Source organism: Mandrillus leucophaeus, unplaced genomic scaffold (assembly GCF_000951045.1).
Source record: "Mandrillus leucophaeus isolate KB7577 unplaced genomic scaffold, Mleu.le_1.0 Scaffold360, whole genome shotgun sequence".
In the NCBI taxonomy this organism is placed as follows: domain Eukaryota; kingdom Metazoa; phylum Chordata; class Mammalia; order Primates; family Cercopithecidae; genus Mandrillus; species Mandrillus leucophaeus.
In genome coordinates, this window is record NW_012103810.1 from 1,825,709 (window position 1) to 1,837,750 (window position 12,042).

Below are 12,042 nucleotides of genomic sequence, written 5' to 3' on the forward strand. Positions count from 1 at the left end.
GCAGCCTCAGCCTCCCAGGCTCAAGTGATCCTCCTGCCTCAGCCTCCCACGTAGCTGGGACCACAGGCACAAGCCACCACACCCAGCTAATTTTTGTACTTTTTGTAGAGACAGGGTTTTGCCATGTTGCCCAGACTGGTCTTGAACTGGGCTCAAGCAATCCTCCCACTTTGGCCTCTGAAAGGGCAGAGATTACAGGCATGAGCCACTATGCCTAGCCTTATTTTTTGGAGACAGGGTCTTGCTTTGTCCCTCAGGCTTAAGTGCAGTGATGGCTCAATGCACCCTCGACCTCCTGGGCTCAAGCAGTCCTCAGCCTCCCAGGTAGCTGGGATCACAGGTATGCACCACCACACCTAGCTAACTTTTTATAGAGATAGGGTCTCACTTTGTTGCCCAGGCTGGTCTTAAAACTCATGGGCTCAAGTAGTCCGCTTGCCTTGGCCTCCCAAAGTGCTGGGATTACAGGTTTGAGCCACTACACCCAGCCAAAAAGTTTTTCTCTCCTCAGAGAGCTCTGCTTGTTAGAAACTTCTACCTGAGAATAAGGAAACCTGTCTCTCTGTATCATGCAAATGGAATAAAATAGAAACACAACTCTTGTTTTCCAGTACAGAACCTCTAGCTGCTCGGGTGGACTGTCTATCCTTCCCTGAAGTGCTACACCCCTCTGTGTTGTTCATCAGGCCATGTGTCCTTATAATGGGCCTTTCTATTGGTAGATAAAAACTTCCCTCTCCTGTTCACTCAGCTGCTACCCAAGTATCCTGTGATACCAATCTTAATAGTAGAAGAACTTTCAAGTCTCCACTGCCTCCTTCCTATCTGCCTTACAGCCTGTGGTAGTTGCTGAAGAACTTTAATTACAGTGTCAGTGTTCAGGGACAGTCCCAACTCTCTTCATGTGAGGATTGCAGAAATGGGCTTGGATCATATACAGACAGCGTCGTGAGGCATTACTGAAGAACAGTAAGTTCTGTCACAGAAGATGTCAACTAATATAGGCATTTTCTTTGCCATACCCCAAGAGCAGGAGCTGATTCCTGTACAGGTAGGATATAGCTGGTCAGTGATCTCTTTAAATGTAATTTCTGTCTGCCACATTTTAAATTACAGGTTTTTGCATCAGGAAAATGTTGGGTCAGATTATTTGGTGCCTTGGAAAGGGCATTAGATGCATAGTGAGAAGACCCTGGTTTAATCTGACATTCCACCCGCTAGCTGTAGAAGCTTGAGCAAGTTAATTAATCTCTGAGTCTGTATACCCATCTGCAAAATGAGGATAATGCTTATCTTACAGAGTGTTGTGAAAGCAATGAAGATTGTGTGAAAGGGTTTCATAAACTGACAAGCACTGCACAAATGTAAGGTTTCCTGAGGAATACCTCTTCAAAATTCAAAATCTATATGAACAAAGATACTTACTCATGTTAGGTGGAATGTTTTACAGCCATTAAAAATCACAAAAGAAAATGTATTGAAAAAATACAATTTAACATGGTGAATTTGCAATTACAACAGTGTAAAAGCTGTGTACATAGACTAGAATATGGAAAAAAATGAATTACAGGGCAGTGGAATTGAGTGACTTTTTCTTTAAAGCCTCTTAGGTATATTAGGTGTACTCAGTTTAGTTCAATAAACTTTTATTGAGCTCTCACTCTCCCAAGCCCCGTGCTAGATTCTATGGGTGCTGAGACAAATAGGACATACTCCCTCATCTCAGGGGCTCCTATTCTGTACAGTCTTGTCAAAGTTTACTGTGTAAATGAATCACTGGGGAACATATTAAAAATTCACATTATCCTACTCTCACCAGAAACTACCACACCTCTCAACTTTTATCTCTTTTCCTCACTCCATTTCTCCCCAGCACTTCTCCTATGTTTGCTTCTTTCTATGCAAGTGTTAATCTCCCACTCTGGTTCTTTCTATGCCTAGTACTGTATCAACATCCAGGTGCTTCCCCTTCCTTTCTCCACCCCATCCCCCAGCCAGATATGTCAATTGTATTGAAAACAACAACTTACATCTAGTTTACTAAGTACAAACTTGTGCTGGTTAATGTTTCTCAAAAAGTAGTGGGCTGTTTGTTGATCAATAATCTTTTTTTTTAATCCGATACGGAAATTTTGGTGTCAAGTTTCACTATCACTTAGTTCCTGATTGATTTTCTTCTGATGGGTTAGTAGCCCTCGACAGAAAAGTTTAAAAGTCCTCTGCTCAGGTACCTGTCTTGCTGATAGAGCTGGGGTTACCCTGCACCCTGACTCAACATTGCTTGTCTCCACATGCCTGTAAATGGACTTGGGTGGCTTTCTCAGGCTATACACCTGTCACTTCTTAGTCACCCAGAATCAAAACATTAACAGCTCTGATCACATTGTCTGAACCTATGAGGCTTTATTTCAAGAGTGGTGACACTCCAAAATGCAGCTAGAATTTCCGCATTTTCACGTGTTAGTGTTGAAATTATTTTTCAGGAAACCAAAGGTTGGACAATGGCTTCCCGACTTTCTCCTTTCGTTATGCTCCTTCAGCACTTTATGCAAATACTGGTTGTCTTATGCTGCCATTCATCTCTGCCAGAATGTGAGCTCCACGACAGCAGGGATAAGAATGCATTCATTTTTGTATCTGCAGTGCCTTGGAGAGTGTCTGACACATACTGGGCACTCATTGAAAAACTGCCAAATGAATCATAAAGGTGACCAAAAACAGGGCGGGGGGGTATTTATGTGTCTGAAATAGCTTATGAATTTTTAAACTATCCCTTTCAGTACAAATCTGCCTGGAGCTGTTTCCTGAACACAGGACCAAAAGGCAGGAATCAAAAGTAATAATGAGTTTAGTTATCTGTCTGTTACTGAAGGTGACTTCTAGGGCATCCTCCTGGCATTGCTTCTGGAATACAGTGACTTAGACTTCTTCTGAAGAGCATCTCTATGCTGTTCATCATATCGCCAGCACCTAGCCCTGTGCCTGTGCATAGCAAATGCTCAGTAAGTATTGTTGAATGAATGTATTAAATTGAGAAGAAATTCAGAAACTAGACCCAAACGAACTTAGTTGCTCAGATTTTCAGTTAGTGGTTTTCCCCACCTTGCTCTCTTAATCTAGACAATTTTACTGCCTCCAAATTGAAGGTAGCTATTATTTGTCATCTAATTGAACAAATGTTAACGTCTGTTCTGTGCCTATCTATGGGGTACCCAAAATTAAACCTAATCTCATACAGTTTCAGTCCCCATACAGTTGGTTCATAATTCTCAGTGCTCCCACGGTCCTTTGAACATACTTCTTACAACATTGCCCAAATACTACTGGAGATATCTGCCTATTTCTCTCCCCAGAAAGACCCTGAAATTCTGAAGAACCTAGTCTTATCTTGGTATTCCTATGCTGAACTTGAAGCAGTAGGTTCTCAAGAAAATCCCTACTGATACTTGACTAACATATACACAAATAACCATTCCCTAGTAACATGTATTTGAATAGAAATATATTTTGTATTTGAATAGAAAGAAACATATGCTTTTCTAAGTATATTCCTAATTTAAAGGGATACTAAGAAACAAGATTGGTTTTTGTGTCTATTAAACATTTTCCAAGGTGTCTACTTAGTTATTAAACCTGTCCTTTTTCTGACAATTCCCCTACCCCTGTCCTGGCCAGTGGGTCCCTAGCAGACATCCTGGGGGCCAGAGCTTCCTTTGCTGATTGGTCTAGGGGTGGACACCTGATCGCAAATAGACCAGTTTCATTTTCTCTTGAGAAATTGGGGTTGAGGACACTAGAGAGTCTGGACTGGTTGCTTGAGCCAGCAACATATAAACTTAGGAGCCGGTGGGTAACCATGTACCCAGAGAGACAGAGAAAGCAGTCTTCAAAGAGAAAGAAATGAAGGCACAATGTTCAGAGATGAGGGAGACATACAAAATGGATGCCTGGTTTTTGCCATGTTTATTCCCTGGCTGCTACTCTTTCTGAGGCCAGATTATTCAACTTTTCCATGGGTTCCATGGGAGATAACTCACTTTCTTATCATCTCCATTTGATCTTGAGTGAGTTTGAAATGGGTATCTGCTTTGACAACTAAAAGACGTCATATTAATATACTGTGTGACTTACAGAAGGAATTCTCATTACTTTTGAAGTCTCATTACCTTATAATCACATCTACATATCCCAGAATATATGTCAATCAGGAATTACTTAGATGGGGAATTCCTGATAAAGTAAGATGCAGTGGAGGGTAAGTGGCTTCTTTGCTTTTCAAATTTCTTAATAGTCTAAGTCACAAAAACAGAAAGCAAATAAATGGAGGCTTATTTACAGAGGGGATTGGACATGTCAGACCTTTTTTGGAACTACAAAATTGGATTTAAAAGATTTTGAAGAACCAACACATTTGGCAGTTTCCCAAACCATCTATTTTTGAAGATTCTGCTTTCCAGAACTGTATTAAGAATGGCCCTTGTCATGGGCTTTAGCTGTGTTTCCGACTAGCCAAAACTAAAAACTGAAAGAGACTAAATAAGTATGTGTGCATGTAGAGCAGCCCAGGCCCTGCAAGTGGACTGACCATAAACAATGATGGTCAAATCTATGAAAATAAGATAAAGATCTCGCTCTTCAGAAATAGTGCTAGATGTGTTCAGTGCTTTGTATACCACACTCTTTCAGCCCTGGTATGCCACACCGTGAATTTAGTGTTCACTTAAAATAATCATTTTGAAAACATGCGTGGAAAATACAGAGGAACTGTGAACTGCTAAAATCATTATCTGGTTCAGGAAAGTTTCAGAGGAAAATCTTGGGGCTTTTTCCTAGAATGTTATGAAAATACTAAGTTATACTGATTGCTGCCAACATATTTTCTAACTGTTCTAGGAAAAGAAAAAACAACAGTTTCCAGCTCTTACTCTTGGTTGACACTGGACCTTGGAGATGCTTGCAGGTAATTGGACTGCATCTACTTTCCTTTTTTGGTTAATTGTGTTAAATGTGCCTCATAACTTCTATTCCCAGTGAGGCTGTCATTTAGAAGGGGTGGGTGGGGGCTGAGGGGAAGCTGTTTTAATTCTGGCTTTTGTTTCAGTCACTAAATGTAATGCCACATGATTGTTGACCCAACAATAATCCAGTTAAAAAACAGTCTTCAGAGTTACTACATCATCAGAATTAACCCTGATTACATCAAATTATGTTGAAACAGACCACAGCTGTTTGCCCTGTTGAAGCAACTGCTTGAGAGCTCCTCCGGAAGATACATCTGGGTGTCACTAAGACACATTTTGGGTTTAATTTTGTTTCTCAACACAAATGTAGGAGGGAAACAAACCCTGTTCTGCTGGGGTGCTTGGTAGGAGCTGAAAACCTTGTGATTCTCCCGCAGTCAAAAGTCATCTCAATTACCAAAGAGAAGGGAACCTGAGATCTTTTGTTTCAGTTTTCTATAGGAAGGATGTAAGAGGGAGGAAATTCAAATCTGTTGAGTATTGCTCTTGCCAGCAAAAAGAAGTGGAACTGACTAGTGAGAAGGTGGTGGGATTTTCTTTGGTGGCTGTATGCAGTGGTGTCAACCCAGGAGAGTAGACTGTTCAATTGTGAAGAATTTTGCAAGACGGTTCTTAAAATATAATATCGTTAAAATCAAGTTGTAATAAAAAAATGGGAAATAAGCATTGGAAAAGATGTGGACAGATTGGAACCCACATACATTGCTGATGGGAATGTAAAATGGTGTAGCCACTGTGGAAAAAATTCAGCAGTTCCTTAAAAAGTTAAACAGTGTCACCATATGACTCAGCATTTTCACTCCTAGATAGATACCTAGATTGAAAACATATGTCCACATAAAAACTTGTACAGGAATGATCGCAACAGCATTATTCATAATAGCCAAAAAGCGGAAACAACGGTAATGTTCATCAGTTGATGAATGGATAAAATGCGGCGTATAAAGAACTGTTAAGTGCTTCAACATGGATGAACCTTGAAAACATTATACAAAGCCAAAGAAGTTAGACACATGAGGTCACATATTGTACGAATATGGTTATTTGAAATGTCTAGAATTGGCAAATCCATAGAGACGAAAAGTAGGTTAGCGGTTGCCAGAGGATGGGATTAGAGGAATGGGGAGTTAATGCTAACGGATATGGTGTTTCTTTTGGGGTAATGAAAATGTTCTGGAATTAGATAGCTGTGATGGTTGTCAAAGTTGATGAATATATTAGAAACCATGAATTATAAACTTTAACATGGTGATTTTTGTGATATGTGAATATCTTAATTAAAAAATTAAGTTATATAAACTTACAATTAAATAAGTTATATTTAAAAGAAAGGTAGTAACTACCCCAAACCCATCACTTGGCTAATTACTTTACATTTTACTATCATGTTCTTGGTATTATTTATGTCTATTGTGTCTTTATGTTGGAAATACTAAATAATGGTGTATTACTGTGTATCTCTTAACTCTGTATTCGAGGACATTCACTTGATAGCTTAAAACTGGCCATGGCTGGCAGAGTATTTATGCCACAACAGTTGGTATATACTGTAAATCAAGGCACCCACCAACACCACCAGGGAGCCAATTTAAAAATATTTGCCAGCACATCACTGGCTGTATTGTCGGACAGGCATCTTGAGTAATTCTGGTAGAATTACATAGTTAGATGAGATGAAATCCTGAGGCCTCTAGGTCTCCAACAAAACAAAGACTAGCAAGCCTGCACAGTTACTATGCAATTCATCAGGTGCAGAAGGAAATGACATTTCTGGTCATCTGTTGAATAAAGTCACTTTGAATTCAAGGGACATGGTTTTCTCCAGCTTCACTAGTGTTGCATCTGGTACAAGGGGTTGAGTGCTAAAGCCCCTGTAGGATTGTCACAGCGAAGCCAGATAACAGAGTAACCACAAAGAGATTTAATTCTGTAATCCCACAAAGGAGGATGTCTAAAGAGTGTACAACAGTGTCAGAGTTTGGAAACCAAGGGTTGACAAAGTTGGCTCTCTGGAATCTGGGGGTAGCAGTTAAAAGGTTAAAGGAGTCATTGTTTTTTGAAACTATCCAAGAGTTACAGCCATCTTTTTTTTTTTTTTTTTTTTTTTTTTAAGAATTCGGGGAATCTTATTTTCTTACATGTTTCTGGAATTTTTCATTTTTTAAAAAATGTATTTTTAAGTTCCAGGGTACATGTGCAGGATGTGCAGGTTTGTTATATACGTAAATGTGTGCTATGGTGGTGTGCTGCACCTATCAACCCATGATCAAGGTATGAAGCTCAGCAAGCATTAGCTATTTTTCCTAATGCTCTCCCTCCCTCTCCCAACCCCCGCCAACCGCCCCACACAGGTCCCAGTGTGTGTTTCTGTCCCTGTGTCCTTGTGTTCTCATTGTTCAGCTCCCACTCACAAGTGAGAACATGCAGTGTTTGGTTTTCTATTCCTGTGTTAGTTTGATGAGGATAATGCCTTCCAGCTCCATCCATGTCCCTGCAAAGGACATGATCTCGTTCTTTATGGCAAGTTACAACCATTTTTAAAAGTGGAACTGCACAGGATTACCTCAACCTACTATGTTCTTCCAACTAGGCCGTCCCTGTGGGTTTAAACACAATGTAAAGAAAGTGGATGTTAAGTGTTCTTACCACAAAAATGATAACTATATTAGGTAATACATTTGTTAGTTAGCTAGATTTAACCATCACACCGTGTATTTTATATATTTGTATTTATATTTCAAAACATCATGTTGTACACAATAAATACATACGATGTTACCTGACAATTTTTATTAAAAAAAACTACTCCAGCTGCTTACAGGTACCTTCACAAATACTATTCTCTGGATCAGAGAGCTCTAGATATTCCAATGGTCTACAGCCCCCACCTGTCATCCTTTAAGGGTTGTTTCCTTCGTTCTCACAATGAACATTTAATGAGTATCTATTCTATGCTGGTACCATGCTGGGAAGCTCTGGGAATACAAAAATGAGGAAGGGCCAGATGTGGTAGCTCATGCCTGTAATCCCAGCACTTTGGGACACCAAGGCAGGAAGATCACTTGAGCCCAGGAGTTCGAGACCACCCTGGGCAACATAGCAAGACATTTTCTCTAAAATAATAATAATAAAAAATAAGTGAGAAAAACACATTCATGTCTTCAAGGAACTCACAGTTCCTTGACAAGGAAATACTTGCAGTACAGTGTGATAATCCAGTTTATATAGGTGCAGTGTGGATATCAAGAAAAGAGTGAACAACTTTGCTGGGGAATGGGGACAGTCAGTTTTAGGGAAAGAGGTCTTGATGTATGTTCAAGATCTAATTCAAGGTAGGAGTTCTCTCTGCAGAGCAAATAAAAGGAGCCAGCACGCAGAGTGTGGTTTGGAAGACTACAGCACTTTCTCAAGGATCTTGACAGTCTTTGTTCTTAGTAGATTATGACGACTGATTTACCAGTGTCAGCAGCAAAGTCCTGGGAGCTGAACTGCGACAGAGCCATTACCACTGATTCTGGTTATTTTCAAAGGAGAAATTGGGAAAATGGGATTGCTCAAACTTTTCTCTAAGAAATTTTTTTTTTCTTTTCTTTTCTTTTTCTTTTTTTTTTTTTTTTGAGATGGAGTCTCACTCTTGTCACCCAGGCTGGGGTGCAATGGTGCAATCTCAGCTCATTGCAACCTCCATCTCCCAGGTTCCAGCAATTCTCCTGCCTCAGCCTTCCAAGCAGCTGGGATTACAGGTGTGTGCCACTATACCCCGCTAATTTTTGTATTTTTAATAGAGCTGGGGTTTCACCATGTTGGCCAGGGTGGTCTCAAACTCCTGACCTCAAGTGATTCACTGGCCTCAGTGTCCCAAAGTGTTGGGATTGCAGGCGTGAGCCACCACGCCTGGCCAAAAGTTTATTTTCAAAATGTCTCCCACTGGGTATAGTGTCAAGTAATTCTCAGACTATTAGCCACAGACAGGGAGGAAACCCAATTAGGTCTTTAACCCCACCCCAATCCCACTTCTAGATCTCATCCTCAACCAGATGCCCAGAGTTGACTTGAGTAAGTTAGAGTAATTTGACACAGAGAACCATGTGGGCCTCAAGTAACTAGGGGTTAAAGAAGCACACACCTTAATATGCCTGAGAGATGAGTGTCCTGAAAGACACCAGCTGAGGTGGCTCAGCTGGTCACACTGACCTTGGTAAGCAGCACTCAGTTCTGAAATTAACCTGTCAACTAAATTGAAGGGGAGAAAAAGCAGAAGGGCTAGCACACAAACATCCATCCCCACCCCCAGTCCAATCACTGACGTCAGGCCTGGCGTGGGTGGTATTAATCACACCCGCTTGGTGTGCAGTTGAGGACAGCTCTCCTTCCAGCCCTTCAACCCGTTTCTGGGAGCATTCCACCAGCCACGCACCTGCCACTGGCCACAAACCCTCAACTCCCAGACACGCACGGATGCAGTGATGGACGTTGCTGACAACACTCAAAGCCACAGTGCACCCTTTAGAACCCCAGGCTTTGTGGGGAGTGAGAGTAGCTAGGAGCGGGGACCAAAGTGGTACCCATGCTCTCCCAGTGTGCATTTCTCTAATCTCTGCAGTGCTCCCTCCTCATAAGATAGTCATTTCCTGAGAATTTAATGAGAATATAAGATTAATGACCCAAAGCACTCTTGGAGCCGGCCATTAATTCCCCCAGGAAATACCAGTGGTCTTTAAACAAAATTGCCTAAATTATGGGCTAGTGATGCATGTCTGCTCAGGGCTTGGGGGTGGGGGGATTGTCTCCCCAACTGGTTCCGATAGATGGCGCCTATCTTCATGTAAATCATTCATATGATTTGTTTTCCATTTTTTTCCCAGCAAAAACCAGGGAGCATTTAAGCAGACACACACAGCAGGGAGTGGAGAGGACTTCGTAAAGGCCCAGACAGGAACCTTCTGTCCAAGGGCTGTTTCCAGGCCTGGCACGCCTCTCAGGCTCAAAAGACTGAGCCACTCCAGGGTGCAGCCAGGGACTTCAGCAGCAGTCTTGCTTCCTATGCAGTCCAAGATAGGCACTGGCAGCAAGAGGAACGCAGGATGGGAGTCCAGCTGAAGAGCACAGAAAAAAAGCCCCTTTCAGCCGGGCGCGGTGGCTCACACCTGTAATCCCAGAACTTTCAGAGGCCGAGGCGGGCGGATCACGAAGTCAGGAGATCAAGACCATCCTGGCTAACATGGTGAAACCCCATCTCTACTAAAAAAAAAAAAAAAATACAAAACATTAGCCGGGCGTGGTGGTGGGCGCCTATAGTCCTAGCTACTAGGGAGGCTGAGGCAGGAGAATGGCTTGAACCCGGGAAGCAGAGCTGGCAGTGAGCCAAGATCACGCCACTGCACTCTAGCCTGCCTTTAACCTTTGGGGAAAGATGTTCAGAGAACCCTTCCCAAAGCTGATACGTGGTGACTATTGTATTCACATTTCAAGGTCCCTCCTGCCATTGGCCAAACAAGAAACATCAAACTTTTCCATTTCTACATGAAATTGTAAATAACACCATCTTTTCCTAAACAAACAAAATAAGACCTTAAAGAATTTCTGGCAGAATATTACCTAACCCCCAACTAACTCTTGCTAAACAGCCTTCCAGTCTGTGTATTGAATCATATAACTATCAAAGGATATGTAAAAGACTACTCTTCTGGGGGAAGATAGGGCATACGTCTGCCTGACTTGCATCACAAACATCAGCTGCAGCCAAACCATGCAGATTTCTTCGACTCTGCAATCCCTGGGACTTGGCACCATGACTCAGATGTGAATGAAGTCAGGATGGGTTTATTTTGGTGGGGAGTCGCCGCCTCCTGATTGATTTGGCAGACGTTAAGTATTGTATGTCTTACAGGGATTTAAGGTACTTAAAGCCAGAAGTTAAAATGGCCATCATTCTGGTGGTGGCCCTTCATATGTGACTTAAGGATCCCCAAATTGGAAGGTTAAGGGAGCTGTGGTCCCAGCCTAACAGTTCTGGCTTTACTTCCCATCCAGCAGCACAGTGGATATTGAAGAAAGTCAGTGAAATGTTAGATCCAGGAGACTGACTGCTAAAACTCCTAGGGTATCTAGAAGAGCTAAGTACGTGATAGCGGATTCGCTTTTCCAAACTGAGGAGGGTGAACTTCCCCCAACCCAATCAAGATCTGTTGGACCAAATGATGTCCAACTGCTTGAAACATCTCAGCTGCACAGAGACGGAAATGAACAAAACAGCTTTAGTCTAAGGTTGTGTGGGGCAGTGCAAGATGCTGCTTCTCCAATTCATCTGTCCACACAGCACGGTTCCCCATTGAATAAACAGGTTACTATCCACTTATCAGAGAAGTTAGGGAGGACCTGCCTTTTAATGCTGCTCGGAGAGACACTGTGTCAATGAGCGGGGACGTTGGGGAATTTGGACCCCAATTTCTTGTTCTTCTACACTTGACCTTGCCTTCCAATTCACTATGAAATATATTTACTAGGTTTGCTTCTTCCATTCTACAAATCATGCGAGTTTTCTATACTAAACTGTTTTCCTAGAGGCAATGTAGGAGGGACTCAGCTGGACTTTGTTTCCAGGCAATGAGAGGCTCCCAGGTTGATCCCATTAAGGCAATGCCCTCATTTTGAATAGCAGATGACTGGGACCCCTCCTCCCCCACACACCTGAATTGGAAACTTGGCTAGGCTTTGTACAAGCCCTTGCCCTTAGGCAGTCCATAAAATGGGAACAATACTGAAGACAATCCTGTAAGCCAAGAGTGCAAAGGCTCCGGCGCGTAGTAGGTCCGTCTCCTCCTCCCGCCGAGGGGCGCCAGAGTTAAGGAACTTCTTACTGGGAAGGGGTCCCTCCTTTCAGCAGGAACCTGACCCGCAGAATGGATCGGAAACGCGAGCAACCCTCGGATCCCTTCCCCGTCGACGCTCGGTGAAAAATCGATCGACGACCGAGGGCGCGCAGTCCCTTCTCCGCACGCCCGCCAGCGCCAGGGGCGCG

General features: G+C 42.4%; 1 protein-coding gene and 1 long non-coding RNA gene across 2 annotated transcripts in view; both read left to right on the plus strand.

Annotated features, from left to right (window-relative positions):
* The first annotated feature begins 834 nt into the window (after positions 1-834).
* On the plus strand, positions 835-6,320 carry LOC105546497. The gene is made up of 4 exons (XR_001007104.1): positions 835-969; positions 2,781-3,002; positions 4,894-4,960; positions 5,102-6,320. It is a non-coding gene; the product is annotated as an uncharacterized LOC105546497 (long non-coding RNA).
* A 5,504-nt stretch (positions 6,321-11,824) lies between these two features.
* The window catches only part of GAB2 (GRB2-associated binding protein 2), a 205,922-nt gene continuing 205,704 nt past the window's right edge, over positions 11,825-12,042 (plus strand). Inside the window, exon 1 of the mRNA XM_011989704.1 lies at positions 11,825-11,936. The gene's annotated coding sequence lies outside the window, so the exon portion shown is untranslated. The remainder of the gene's footprint in view (positions 11,937-12,042) is intronic.